Raw genomic sequence first — 15,002 nt, 5'->3', positions numbered from 1 at the left:
TTCTCACTTAAACTGAAAAAGACTGATATGTAAATGAGTCAGAGAAACTGAGTCCAGGCAACAGGGGCATGGATGTGTTTTGCTGTTGAGGGGAGAGCCTGTGCCAGGTCACTAGATATGAACACAGGATCTGTGAGAGGAGGTGGCAGTCTCTGTGCTGTTCCTGCAGACAAGCACTCACATTAAAGCTTCCACCTTTCTAAAGGCCCCCAGCTGACAGCCTCAAAACAGGCCAAGACACGGGAGCTAAATGAAGTAAACTGAGATGAGACATAGTCCTCTGGAACCAGGTGGAGACTCCCTCTGGCAACCACAGAGGAAGGCCAGGGCTGACCTTTGTTTCACGACTTTCCTGCCTCTTGAGAACTGAAATCTATGACTAGCTCCAAGGTCAGCGTATCTCCAGCTCCGTGACTGTCAGCAATGACAAAGCAGCCCCCTAAAGAACACTAGAGGGGCTCCGCCCAGGACAGGGCTCGCAGTTTCTGAGCTTGTATCCGAGCACCACCTGCGCTCACCTGGGACCCTGCCCCCAGCAGGCCCAAGTATGCCTGGCTCACCAAATACCCAGGTTTCCTGGCTGCATTTCTGTAAATATGAAGCACAGGGCTGTGCACACACATACAACCTGTGCTCTAAGAGCAGAATCTGGGGTTGAAACACACGGGACTGACTGCAGGGCTAGAGGTCACATTTCTTTGGGTGCAGACTTGTGCCGGCTAATCCTTCCTAAATAAGGGGGGAATGAAAATCCCACACTTACAGGGTGTTTTTTCCTTTTAAATTATCAGTGAAAACATTTCTAAGCTGGTCTGGCCTCTTCTTCGCAAATAACCACAGGAATGTGAGTTACAGCACTTTTCCTCTACAGCCATTTTATAATCTAATTTTCACAACCATAACGTTTTACTCCTGTTCATTATTATCCCATTGGTATCACTTCCTTTCTCTCTTTTTTGGGTTTTTACTTCAACTATTTAAACTACTTGTTATTATTATTACTTCTACTATTATTAGTGCTGCTGCTTCCAAATGGTTGTTATTTTTTCCCATCTGAAGTGAGCAATGGTTTTGAGAAGTGAATAGTAATTCATACATATTACTTTCAGGGGACAGGTTGACAATACTTCATAGAGGTTGGTAAAGGTTGTATGCAACCTACTTAATATGCAAATATATATATGTTTATAAAATATAATTGTATATAAATATGTGAATATTAATTACATATAACTTCAGAGTAATACACAATATCTTCTCACTATATTTGAGAACTCTGTACATAGCCTAGTTCTTTCTATTTGGAACTTGTCTTTGAGATGATATTAAACAGAGTGCACATCCCAGACTCTGTATATACTGCTTTGTTTTCCAATATTTGCTTGGAAGGTCCATGCTGGGTCCGAAGCGTTTTAAAGATCTTTTTTTGGTTATTGCAGACCCCAAGTATTTCAGTGCTGTCTGAACTGCTGAGGCAATGGTGTCTCACCCACATGCTATAGGACTCGATAAGCTGAGGTGCGACTATGATGTACGAAGCTTCTTATAACAAGCACGGGGAGACAGAGACACCCAAATGAGCAGGTCCTGGGAAGAAGTCTCAGCAGCAAGTCAGACACTGTTTTCATTGATGCTGCCTTTGCTCAAAATACTTTGTTGTTATTCTCTTTTTAGAGTGCCTTTAGTTTATAGTGCTTATTTTATCCTTCACAGTTTACAGGTCCAACAAGGAGAAAAATCTCATTTCACACGTGCACCAGAGTTTTAGCCTATAATGACATTCCTTATCTTAATTGGCCCCCTTATTCAGCTGACTTTGATATGAATGACTTTGGGAGGGTGCCCCAAATCCAATCTACCTTCCAAGGTGAAGATTTTTATCCAGCACATGGCATACAATGAATATCTGCTGACAGCACGATTGAATTAGACACCGGTGAGGGTGGTCAAACTCAGGCGCCACTGCCTCCAAGACGGAATGAAAACTTGCCACAAGCAATGGCACTACTGCTTCATTGTCTTATATTAGTATCTAATGTAATGTCGACACATGCTCTATTTGTTGTGTGAAGAATGTATGTGTTCTATTGCTTTTATGCCCATCTTCAAGTGCCCAAGGCGAAGGCTTGTTAATTACTTGCTCTTACTGCATACATCATACAGTGTAGAAGTTCCACAGAACGACTTCACTGCACAGATCAGGGTGGAGAGAGGAAAATACTGCAATACTGAGTGGTTAAAACTCATCATAACCTGATCCTAATCGCACTTCCTGGCTGATTTTCTGCCTCAATGATCCATCGAACAGTGGGCACCAGCTTTGAACCACAGAAGTTTACCCACAGCTTCCTGAACACAACTTCTGGTCCCATGCATCTATGCCTTGACTTGGAATCCTCCCTTTGCCTGAAATACTTTTTCTCCTGTAGCCTGTCGGATGACAACGTATATAGCTTCCCAAGTCCTAAACTAGTTTCAGGTATTTGGTGAAGTCTTTTTGGACTTACTGGGCAGGAGAAAATATCTCTTGCCTTGTTTTTCCTATAGCACTTTGTAGATAAAACTACTATAGGGTCTCTCCCATGTATTATATTTACTTGTTATATCATAGCGGAGACAGAGAGCATGGATCCCTTTTAGGTCTGGGACTATGTCTTCTGTGCAGTGCTTATCCAGGACCTAGCTGTCTGTGTGATAAAGATTAGGAATGACTAAATGATTCCAGGATGAATGAATGCCTACAAGACTGTTGTTGGTACCTAAAACTAGTGTGACCTCCCCCTCCCCCTGACCCACTCTTCACTAATAAGAAAACCCTGGCCTTCTGTTCAGGAATTGTCAATTGAATAGGAACTTCTGCCAATATGTCCTGGGACATAAATAAGAAGTAAATATCCACCATTCTTTCCATCCTTTCACGTACTCTTCCCTGAGGAGAAGTGACTTACATAATCGGTGAGATAGAGCAAAACAATCTTATTCCTCTTCTTATTACTCCTGTATCTCTTTCTCCCTCTCTCCCTCTCTCTCTCTCTCTCTCTGTCTCTCCTGCTGCCTGGCACATAGATATGTAGAAAGAGCTGGAGTTTCACATTGGCTGCTTCTACATGTGACAGGCAGATGAGAAAGGATCAGCTTCAACAAGCTCCCACTTTCTTTGCTGCCTCTGAGGTGGGCAAGTTCAGTGTAAAGGGAAACAAGCAGAAAACATGACTTGACTTTACCAGGGACCCTGTGTGTTGGGTAATAGACACTCTTGGTTACAACTCAATATTCATTTCCTGCTCTCCCTTTTCCATCTACTGAAACCTATTTCTCCCAAGTAGCTGAAGAAAAGGTGACTTTTCCCCCAGCTTCAGAATATTCTGATTTGTCTAAACCCACCATGGTAACCCTATTACCCCTGCTGGGATTTACGAATGAGCATATGACCCAATTGTGGCCAAGGAGATGTGAGGGAAAGTTGTTAGGGGCAATGTCCTTACTCCTGAGTAAGAGGGGAGTCTTTCTTCTTCCTCTGGATGTTTCTGTGTCTAGGTATCACACCTGTAACCAACATAGCCCTCCTCCTTCCAGTCTAAGGATGAAGCCAACAGATAGAGAGGGACAAAAACCAAGAAAATAACTGAGCAGTAGCACCACAGCCCTGACATCCTGTAGCATATCTACCTATGAACTTCTTGTTATATGAAATGATACATTACCTTAATTTTAAGCTGATTTTACTTGGTGATTTCCATTCCTCGTAGGCAAGACTATGCTAATTGACCCAGGAATAAAGCTGATACTGTGTTTAATTCCCCATCTGACCCTTGTGCATATTTTTCAGTTGGTTGGCACCCATAAGGGAAAATGATATAATTATATTGCTGGAATTTTCACACTCCTTTGCCAAACCTACTCAAAGTTACACCATTGGCCTTATAAAATCTCTTGTGAAATTAAGTGCTTTGTGTACCAACAGTAATTTGTTTGGCAGAAGTATGGTCAATATTTTCTAAATGAACACATATACATTATCCATATGTCTTACTATCTTACAATTTGATTAACATTTTTGTCTACGTAGAAAGAGAAGTTACAGCTATATTTCTTAGATAGCGTCAGAAATATCACAAAAATACTTAAGTATTGATACCATGTTATTTGAAGAGTAATTACAGGTACCCAAGATTTACATAACTTCTTTCTGTTATAATGTATTCTTCTGGGATTGAAATTCCTAATCTGTTTGTTTTAATGTTACAATTTTGATGGGGAGTTTTGTACCATCTAAAAATGAAAGTAGGAAACAAGATCTAGTCTTTATAGCCCACATAGTTATATCTCTGCCTTTATAAATTTATGTTAGGACATCACTCAAGGGGTATTTCTCAGAACACAAGTCCTGCTAGATGCTCAATGAGAAATATTGGGGGGTTGCATTATATTATATTCCCTTCCTGGAGATTCGTAAGGCACGTCAGCCTATCCAGACCTCTTATAAGTCCTAAATAATAAAACCTGTTTACATTTATTTTACTCAGTTTCCTAAACTTATTTTGACAAAATATCTATTAAAATTCCATGTAAGTAATATTCTGCGGAACATATTTTGGGGAATGCTGTCATAAGATGGTTGTTATCAAGCAGCTTAAAAATGGAATGGTTATCCTCCAAATATATGGAGGATATCCATACATCCTCCAAATATCCACCTGTTGTTAGATATATTTTTCATTGGTGGTCAATAAGAAAATATTTAGTTGGCTCTAAGGGAATCTGAAATCCAAAATATCAAATGGAACAGGAATGCATGAAACAGAAAGGTAAACTGAGACATTGTTACAAGGGAAGATTAAAGACTAAAACCATTCAATATAATACATAATAATACATGATCATGACTAAGCACAGGAGTCCCTTTGAGATAATTTCTTACAAAAGTAATTACAGAGATGAAATCGGGGGAGACTTGCACTCCTCCAACTAGAACTGTAAACAGGAGGATATGATTTGTAACTTAATAGCCAGTAACAACGGAGCATCAGGGCAGAACCAAGTGAGAGCTGGTTAAATTGGGCAGACACTCAGCTAGCGGCTTAGCCTGGAAATGTAAATTTCAGACTATTTCTGGATTCTTTAATCCATCAATATTCTAAAGTATTTCCATGATTTTGATCATTAAGCAACTAGAACATTCAATTGTCTAAGATCCATCCTTTATTATTGATGGTAAAAAATGAATACGATTAAAAAAGAGAGGTCATAAAAGTCTACCTTGTTCCATGAAACAGCTGGACCAGGAACATTTTTAAAGTGTTAAAGAAATGTGCAGCAGGAGGGCATCAGCACAAAGCTTTTACAAACTAATCATCTTGGCTCCAGTCACCCCATGAACCCCCTTCAGCTCCTCTGTACATCGTTGCCCAGCTGTGCTCATTTATAGAGAAATGTGCTTTTTTTTTTATCATCTATGGTTTTATGTATATTCAACTGTTGGTTATCTACCTGAGAGTCTTCCTCGTTATGGACAATTCACAAAACATTTTAAAATCCTGGACCAGCTTCCTCCTTAACCAACACGCCTTGTAGCCATGTCTTCTACTGCTCCGTTTGTAAGTGATTAGAGAATAGAAGCTCATTTTAATACCTTTCTAGATAAAATATAATTAGGTAAATAGATCTGTCAAAAATCATATTAAAATTCCAAGCCAAACAGAAATGTCTTTGGAATTATTTGTGCTAAAGTTCTCTTCAATTGTCATTAATAATTAAAACCACCCTTCTTTGTTTATTCTCCCTTTCATTAAAAAATAGGGCCTATTAGAGCAGGGATCACATCTTCTTGTTACATAACAGCACATAAGCTACCCTTGACCCTTGAGAGGTATACACACTGTAGACAGTCAATGGATAATGCATTTGCTAACAAAATATCTTTACAAAATCACTGGACATGGGCATAGGACTCACACAAAGCTCTTATTCTAATGAGGCATCTTGGACTAGCTTATAGTTATAATCATTTCAAAGTCTGTATTTCCTCCCATCCCCAAATCATGGTCACTCACACATAAGGGGTAGTCAGTAGGCTATTAAGTCAGTGGTGTGAGCCAAATAATAATTTCACTATGGTGTGGATCTAGTTAAATTCTATACCCCCAAAGGCTTCAGTTTTAGACAAAACTGCCTATTCTAAGAGGAAAAAGGCATGACTCTGCCTCATTCTTGTGCTTATGTATTTTGAGCCATATAATCACTGTATTCCTAGAATTCCAGCATATTCGTGTTAAAAGGAACACTAAATGAAATCCCCAATTCAATTTCCTTATTTTACATCTTTAAAAATCAGTGCAAAAGAGGTTACTGACTATTCCATCATACAACTGGTTAAGAATAGAGCCAAGACAAGAGCTCAGATATTTTCCCTAGTATTCCGTGACCAAGTCACTGAACCAAGCTGAAAGATGTCCAGGAGAGAATGATTTGTGAGGACACTCACACATATCTACCATAGGTTTAGCATTATGAAGTACTGCTCCATGAAGACCAAGGTAGAGAACTTCTAGTTTAAAATGAGAGAGTAAAGACCTCTGCTTCTCCTTGCCCCCTGAAGCCAACCAAATCTAAGAAAGAAGGTTAGAAATTCAAAAAGAAACACGATAAAATATTCACCTCATGCAATGAGAGCAGTAAAACAAAACAGAGGAACATGGAAGACATGAGATATAGAAAAAAAGTAAAATGGCAGAAATAAACTCAACTATATCAATAATAACATAAAATGTGACTGGATTAAATAACCCAAAAGGCAGAAATTGTCAGACTGGATAAAAAGCAAGATCCAACAATATGCTATCTACAGGAGATATACTTTAGATTCAAAAATACAAACAGGTTGTAAGTAACAGGATGAAAAAGATATATCATGCAAACAGTAGCTTAAGACACTGAGAAAAGAAGAGCAAACTAAGTCCAAAGCAAGAAAAAGAAAGGAAATAATAAAGATTATAGTGGAGATAAACAAAATAGAAAAAAAAAAAAGAAACAGTGAAACCAAAAGTTGGTTCTTTGAAAAGATCAATAAAACTGACAAACCCTTAACTAGGCTGATCCAAGAAAAGAAAGAATATATTCAAATTACTAAAACCAGAAATGAAATATGGGACATTACTACTGACTTTACAGAAATAAAAAGGATTATAAGGGAATACTGGACAACTATATGCCAACAAATTAAACAATTAAGATGCAATGGATGAGTTCTTAGAAAGACACAAACTACCAAAACTGACTCAAAAAGAAATAAAATATCTTATAACAAATAAGGACTAATAATTTTTTTAAAAAACCATCCCCAAAGAAAAGTCCAAGCCCAGGTGGGTTCACTGGTGAATTTTACAAAACACTTAAAGAATAATTAATAACAATTCTTCACAACCTCTTCCATAAAATAGAAGTGGAGGAAACACTTCCTAATTAATTGTATGAGGCTAGTATTACCCTCATACCAAAACCAGAAAAAGACATCACAAGGAAAAAACCCCACAGATCTATATCTCTTCTGAATAAGATGCAAAAACCTTCAATGACATGCTAGCAAATCAAATCTAGGAATATATCAAAAAGATCATACACCATGAATAAGGGGCTTACAAGTTTGGTTTAACATCTGAAAATCAGTGAATTTAATACACATATCCATAGAATAGGACCAAAACTACATGTCCATCTCAATAAATGCAGGATAAGCATTTGATAAAATTCAACTCCCTTTTGTGATAAAACACTCAACAAGCCAGGAATAAGGGAATTTATTCAAACTGATAAAGGGCATCAAGGAAACAGCCACAGCTAACATCATATTTAATTGTGAAAGACTGGATACTTTCTCCCTAAAATCAAGAACAAAACAAGTATGTTTGCTCTTGCCACTTAGATTTAACAATTTACAGGAGGTTTTCACCATGGCACAGTTCTGGTCAATTTATGTTCAAACAGGGTGCTGAACAATTTAATGGGGAAAAGAAAAGTCTTTTCAATAAATGAAGCTGGGACAAATGGATATCCACATGCAAGAGAATAACACTGGACCCCTACCTCATGCTATATATAAAAATTAATTTGAGTATGTCAAAGATATAAATGTAACAGTTAAAATTATTAAATTTAAAAAAGAAAACATAGGCATAAATCTTCATGACTTTGGATTAGGCAATGGTTTCTTAGATGTGACACTTAAGCCATAAGCAATAAAGTAAAAAATAGATAAATCAGACACCATTAAAATTTTATAACTTTTGTTTTTCAAAATATACCATTAAGAATGTGAAACAACAACCCACAGAAAGGGAGAAATTTTTGAAAACCATAAAGTTGATAAATGGCTTGTATTTACGATACATAAACAACTTTTATAACTTACTAATAAAAAGAAAAATAACCCAATTTAAAAATGGGCGAAGGACCAGAACAGAAATTTTTCCAAATAAGAAACACAATGGACAATAAGTATCTGAAGAGATGCTCAACATCATTAGTCATCAGGGAAATGAAAGTCAAAACTACAAATACAACTTCACATCCACTAGAAAGTCTATAATTCAAAAAAACAGACATTAGCAAGTGTTGGCAAAGATGTGAAGAAACTGGAACTTTCATGTAATGTTAGTGGGGATGTAAATGTGTGCAGCCACTTTGGAAAACAGTCTGGCAGTTCCTCAAAGGTTAAACATAGAATTATAATATGACCCAGCAATTTAACTTCTTGGAATATATCCAAGAAAACTGAAAACATACATCACCAGAAATACTTGTACACAAATGTTCACAGCAGTATTTTTAACAAGAGCCAAAAAGTGAAAAAAATCCAATTGTTCATCAACTGATGAATTAAATAAAATGTGGTATATTCATGCAATGGTATATTATTCAGCAATAAAAAGAAAGAAATTTCTGACATACATTACAACATGGTTGAACTTTGAAAACATTATGCTAAGTGAAAGAGGTCAAATGCAAAAGACCACATATCGTGTGATTCCATTTATATGCATGTCTAGGACAGGTTAGTCCGTAGAGTCAGAAAGAATTTAGTGGTTACTTAGGGCTGGGGAATTGTGGGGAAATAGTGACTAAAGGGTATGGAGTTTCTTCTTGTGTTGATAAAAATGTTCTAAAGTTGACTGTGATGATGATTGGACAACTCTATGAATATACTATAATAAAACCCATTAAATCATATAATTTAAAATGGTGAACTGTACAGTATGTAAATTATGTCTCAATAAAGCTGTTATACAAAAAAGAAACCCCATCTTTAATAACATTTGGAAATGACTGAAGAACATACCACAACATATGAAGAAAAGGACTCTGTGAGCAGGGCAGGCAGTTGAGGGGCACAGAGAGAGGACTACAGACACTGCAGATCTTAGGTAGAGATAGTAGGGCAAATGATCCTTCTACTTAGGTGGCATCCGAAAGGGAAAAAAACAGGAAAACCCAGCTTGGAACAACAAGGTCTAGTTCTGTGGTCTGGGGACCGAGCCTCCATGCGCTCAGTGTGACACAAAGCGTGGCAGGGAAGAGAAGGCTAAGTGAGGAAACAATAACCATGGCATGTTTTCTGAAGCCAGACTGTCCATGTGGCCAAGTGGAGGAGAACCTGTGTATGACACATGTTCCCGAAATTACCTTTTTGCCAACTGAAGACAAGTCAAAGCTCAAGCACCACACAAGAAACTCGTCCTGAGTATCTTACACACCAGCCAAGAGCAGATTCACTGTGTGGGGCAGAGATGCATGAGGACACAGAAGACATTAGAACAAATTGCAAACTGTGTCGTCCTGACCCTTGTTCCTTCCCCACTCTCTCTTTGTGCAAACGGCTAGAAAAGGAAGAGTTCTTGTCTGTAATGATGAGTAAACACCAAAAAGGAAGAACATGCAACTTATGCAAGGATACTGCCTAAATTAAAAAAAAAAAAAAAGAAGAGAAAAATGCAACAAACAGAAGGCCAGAGAAAGAAGAACGTATATCAGATAAAAAGTACCACAGAGCAGATAAAATGTACATCACATGCCCTCTAAGTAACAAGAGCCCAAAGAAGGAATAAAAGGATAGAAGTACTCAGTAAGATGTGATAAAACAATAGAAGTAGCTGAAAAGTGAGCTGATAGATCTTGGGAAAGAAGTGGAAGGGCAAAACAAAATCATCACATAAGTGAAAGTCACATAAAAGTCAGCACAAAGAAAAATAGGCTTTACTGAGACTATAATCAGAGGCATCCAGGACTTACTTGAGAAAAATGAACAAAATAAAATTGAAAAGGACAAAAAAGTTGATTAACATTAGTAAAATAATAATGATAATGAAAGACAAAAAATACAACTGGAAATTATAGATGTCATTTAAAAAATTAATAATAACAGGGTATCTTTAAAAAGGGAAAATTAATTCTACAGAAAGTATAAAATTTCAGTGACTACTTGTAGAAATTGACTACAAATGAGAATGTTGTAGTGAATTTATTGAAAAGCAATAGTAAAGAATTCTATAGGTATCCAGACAAAAGAAAAGGAAATCAGGGTGGCCTTAATTCTCTTAGTTGTGATGATCGGTACCAAGAGAAAGTAGAACTGTGTCTGCAAAATCTTCAGGGAAAGAAGGTATGACTTCATAATTTTCATACGTAGAAAACCTGCTATAGAGATGGTGATATATATTTTCAACAAACAAAATCTCTGGGACTTTAACTCTCATGAGCATTAAAAAAAGATTATTAAATAAGAAATTTCCAACAACCAAGAGATGGATAAGGTAGCTGCGGTAAAGGAAAGAGGGGAGAACATAGAATCCAAGCAAATGCAGAACTATTTCTAAACAACTGGGAGACTCAAGTTATAGAATGGAATGTAAGTAATATTAATTATAACAACGTGTAAATAATAATATGACTAGCATAGTTTGAGGGGTCGAGTGGAGTAGAGGAAGTGGGAGGTAATGCAATAGATTAGATTTCCTTATATCAGGGACGTTTGTCAACCGAGAATGTTTACAGTTTAACAATCAAATCACTGATGAAATGCAAGAAGTGTATTACCATTCTTCATGCAACAGCTATTTAATGAACTCTCCATGCAGGTACTAAGGATACAGTATCGAGCAAAGTCAAGCTCCTCCTGACCACACCATAGTGGGGAAGACAGAAGACAAACAATAACTTAATCTCACACAGTGACCCATGTGAAGGAAGGAGGACAGGGAGGTAGGGAGTGCCGGGGTGGACCGTGAACTCACTTACATAGTATGGTTGAAGAAAGCTCCTCAAGCCAAGTGGCATTTGAGCAGGAAACAGAATGATGAAGAGACATGGTACTGGAAAATTTGGGGGAAGAGCATTCCAGGTGGAGTAAGGGCAAAGGTGAGGACCTGGAAGCTGTAGGCAGATTCACATGTGCGGCTGGACAAGATGGGTAAAGCAGAGTAAGCCCTAGGCAGAGAGGTAGGCAAGAGCTGGAAGGCACAGGGGCTTGCAGACCATGTGTGGAGTCAAGGTTTCATCCTGAGGGGTATGGGAAGCCAAAAGAGAATTATGAACAGGGGAGTGATTGAATTTGTATTTTAGCATACAAAATACTGTGCCGTGTAGGCAACAGGAAGGCCAGCTTGGACATAGAAGGACCAGCCAAGAGGCAACTGCAGTGGCGGAGTGAGAGACGATAGTGGTTTGGGATGTGGTGAGAGAAGTTAAGTTTAGGGTCTGTCTTAAAGTTGACAATGATAGGACCTCATTTTTAACTTTAAAATGTATCCTGCTGGGTGATTCATGAGGGTCTGGATGAGATGTGGGGCAAAGAGGAAGCGAAGAGACTTTGGAGTTTTTTGCATCCGTGTCTGGGTACGTGGTGTGTCCTTTCACTGAAACGGCCAAGGCTGGAGAGGGGCAGGTCAGGTCATGCCAAGACTGGGATGTGTATCATACACCTGAAGGGAGGTGTTCACGGCAAGCTGGATATATGAGTTTCGAGCTCAGAGAAGAGAGTGGTATGACAGATACCGATTTGGAAGGCATTAACATATAGATGGTATTTAAAGCCCTGGAAATGAAGAGATTACCCACTGGCAATTCACAGTGAAGATCTTCACATCATGACTTTTTTTTTTTTTTTTTTTTTGCGGTACGCGGGCCTCTCACTGCTGTGGCCTCTCCCGCTACAGAGCACAGGCTCCAGACGCACAGGCCCAGCGGCCACAGCTCACGGGCCCAGCCGCTCCGCGGCATGTGGGATCCTCCCGGACCGGGGCACGAACCCGTGTCCCCTGCATCGGCAGGTGGACTCTCAACCACTGCGCCACCAGGGAAGCCTCACACGTCATGACCTTTCACAGCAAAGAGCATAAGCAACAAAGAAGCACGGTCTGCAGTGGGAACCTAGGTCTTTTAACTTCCCTAACCCTTTGTTAGTTTATCTGGTAAGCTAAGTGGAATGTAAGTGGTAAGCAACAACATCTAAGTCTCCCACAGCCTGAAAGGACCATATTAGAATTATCTAATTTCATAGAGGGTGAAGTCAGATATTTTATTTCCTACAAAGCTTGCTTGTTTCCTTTAAGATTTCCAGAAGAATGTAAAATTGATTAGGATAGTTCAGTTTTCATCAAATTTCACAGTTGACAGCAATCTACACTCAAGTAGATGTTTGAAACTCTACACTTAGTTGTGGGTTTCTTAAATATGCAACAAACAATTTAAGATACTGCATATAACCAGAGAGAGAATAAGTTCTGTTGCCAATCCTGGTGGCAAAGTATTATGAAACTGAAATGCAACCTGCTCAGAATACATCCCAAAGTGTATAAAATTCAGTCCGCCTGTCATGTAAACTCAGTCATTCAGGAGTTAACAAACAGAATGTACTTATGTAAGTGGAGAAAAGTAACTCTGCTTTTCAGTCCTTCCTGAGTCATTCTTTTTGGTTGGAGGAGACCACAACTTACAACTTTTGCTTAAGCAACTTACACCTTTTGCACATTCATTACAACATATGCATTAAATGTTGTTTTAAAATGAGTCCAGTCTAATTTCCTTAAAAAAAAGTGATTATTAACTCTCATTATTGCCTAATGTGGTGGGCTAATTACTTATAATAAAATGAAAAAGTCTTACTTAATGGGATGTTAATAACTAGCTTTCTCAGAGTGTTTGTGTGTACGTGTGTGTGTGTGTGTGAAAAGTTTACTATTTTCCAAGCACCTTCAAAAATTACCAGCTCCTCTCCCTGTTTCTGATAACTACTTCAAATAGGTAAGTATTGTAGCTTTTTTTTTTTTGTGGTACGCAGGCCTCTCACTGCTGTGGCCTCTCCCGTTGTGGAGCACAGGCTCCGGACGCGCAGGCTCAGCGGCCATGGCTCACAGGCCCAGCCGCTCTGCAGCATGTGGGATCCTCCCGGACCGGGGCATGAACCCGTGTCTCCTGCATCGGCAGGCAGACTCCCAACCACTGTGCCACCAGGGAAGCCCTGTAGCTTTTTGATAAAGTACATCCCTAGGCTATAACTACACATACAAAAACAGCTAAAAAGGATTAATAATTCAAGCCAGTAATTAATTGTTTTAAACATCGGGTGTTAAGTCACTGTTGTGTAATTTCTTCACACAGAATTGATAGCTGGACTTGACTGTGTGCCACCCTTGTTTTTTTTCCATGAAAACTATAGGTACATAATTGTATCTACAGAACTGTGAAAATTCAGTTGCTCCTTTGGACATTTATTTCCTGCGAGCTGTACCTGGTGAACGTGAATCTTCTGCGTCACACCAAGTGGCCATTCAACCCCATATCCATATGCTCTGCAATCCTGTTTTCATCATTTCATAGGTTATGTGCCAGTCCCCCCACCCCCCAAGCCCGACTTCATCCTCTGTGACACCGTCATCCTGATCACTGGGTCTGCTCTTTCCTTCCCTGAACTCATCCACCTGCCCACTCACCCCTGAAATCCTTCCACTGTGATTTCTAAAATCCATGAAGCTCCCTAAAATCCCCTGCCCCCAGTCTTCCCTCCGGCTCTGTGCCCGGCCTGCACTCACCAGGCTGCTGCACCCCTGCGCCTTCTCAAGGCGTGACTGCTTCTCCCTCCCACCCCAGGTGACCCAGGCTTGTCGGTGGGACTGAGGCCAGACTTCCCATTGCTTCCACGTCCTTATGCCCGGACTCCTCATATACAACCTGCTCTTACGATGCTCATGCCATCTAGCATATGACCCTCTCTGCCTTCTCCTTGCTGTCATCCTGACCTCTCCCACCTCCTCTTCACTGACTGAAGTCTCTGGGTCTGGACTGGAGCTGTCCATCTTAGAGTACACAGGCCACTCATCTAAAAATATAGTTTCTAATAATTTCCCTCCCTGTTTTCAACAATCTTTTCCTGTCCATTTCGGCCACTTAATCCAGCTTACATCTTTACATCCTTACTACGTCTCATTGACCTTGCATTTTCTCCATCTCCAAAACCTGGAATTCAAGCATCTCCAACTCTTATCACAGCCTCCTAGTTTCCAGCATGTTTGCTCATTTACCCTGTAGCTGCTGGGTCCATTTTCCTACTCCCCAGTTTCTACTCCTTCAGCCTACTTTGTTCTGGCTTTCTCTCCTTTTATTCCACCGAAGCAGTTTTTAGGGCACCGTGTCGCTCCATGCCACCGAGTTTACTGGATCCTTTGAGTTCTCATGTCATTTGATCTCTCAGCATCTGGTTTTTCTTCCTGAAGCACCAGTATCTCTTGGTTCTACTCACTCCAGAGGCTCCTGACTTTCCCTTTACTACTCTGTCTGTTGAAATAGGTTCCTTAGTCTAGGAATTAAATGTTGGGGTGTCTCAAAGATGATTTTGAGGTACTCTTCTCATTCTACTTTCCCTGCCTAGGTGCCAGCCCCACCCCCCCATCCCGAGCTCTGTCAACCATAAACAGATGGCCCCAGAACGTGCACATCTCGCCAAGGCCTGTCTC

General features: G+C 39.5%; 1 protein-coding gene across 1 annotated transcript in view; it reads right to left on the bottom strand.

Annotated features, from left to right (window-relative positions):
* The window catches only part of CNTNAP2 (contactin associated protein 2), a 1,481,544-nt gene that overhangs the window by 561,021 nt on the left and 905,521 nt on the right, over nucleotides 1-15,002 (bottom strand). The gene's annotated exons all lie outside the window — the stretch shown is intronic.

Source organism: Mesoplodon densirostris, chromosome 9, assembly GCF_025265405.1.
Source record: "Mesoplodon densirostris isolate mMesDen1 chromosome 9, mMesDen1 primary haplotype, whole genome shotgun sequence".
Classification (NCBI taxonomy): Eukaryota; Metazoa; Chordata; class Mammalia; order Artiodactyla; family Ziphiidae; genus Mesoplodon; species Mesoplodon densirostris.
Note: the sequence above shows the minus strand (reverse complement) of the source record. Positions and strands in the feature narration are given on the sequence as shown.